Here is a 418-nt window from a genome sequence, read left to right as displayed (position 1 = left end):
TAATTATATTATTTCCTTTCAAATATTAATTTATTTAAAACTTCCAAGGTTCTGTAGCTCAGTTGGTTAGAGNCAAATATTAATTTATTTAAAACTTCCAAGGTTCTGTAGCTCAGTTGGTTAGAGCATTGGTCTTATGAGTCGAAGGTTGCGAGTTTAAGCCCCGCTAGAACCAACCAATCATCTCTAATCTATGCTTTTCAATTGAATCATCTCTAATCTATGCTTTTCAATTGAATTGGGGGTAGGATCTTCGACATTTTTTAAGAAATGGTAAAATATGTGTTCTAGAAATTGCAATAATCTAAAAATTTAATAGAAGAAGACCAATTGCAGGTTGACACGTGTCGCCACAAAGTGGAGGAACGCGACATTCGTAGAGCGAGACATGTGTCAGCCATGAAGAGAGGACATGTGT

General features: G+C 35.5%; 1 non-coding gene across 1 annotated transcript; it reads left to right on the top strand.

Annotated features, from left to right (window-relative positions):
• Positions 1–101: 101 nt before the first annotated feature.
• TRNAI-UAU lies at positions 102–175 on the top strand. The gene has a single exon. It is a non-coding gene; the product is annotated as a tRNA-Ile (tRNA).
• The last annotated feature ends 243 nt before the right edge of the window (positions 176–418 follow it).

Source organism: Cucurbita pepo, unplaced genomic scaffold (assembly GCF_002806865.2).
Source record: "Cucurbita pepo subsp. pepo cultivar mu-cu-16 unplaced genomic scaffold, ASM280686v2 Cp4.1_scaffold009861, whole genome shotgun sequence".
In the NCBI taxonomy this organism is placed as follows: domain Eukaryota; kingdom Viridiplantae; phylum Streptophyta; class Magnoliopsida; order Cucurbitales; family Cucurbitaceae; genus Cucurbita; species Cucurbita pepo.
This window is presented reverse-complemented; position numbering and strand designations above follow the sequence as displayed.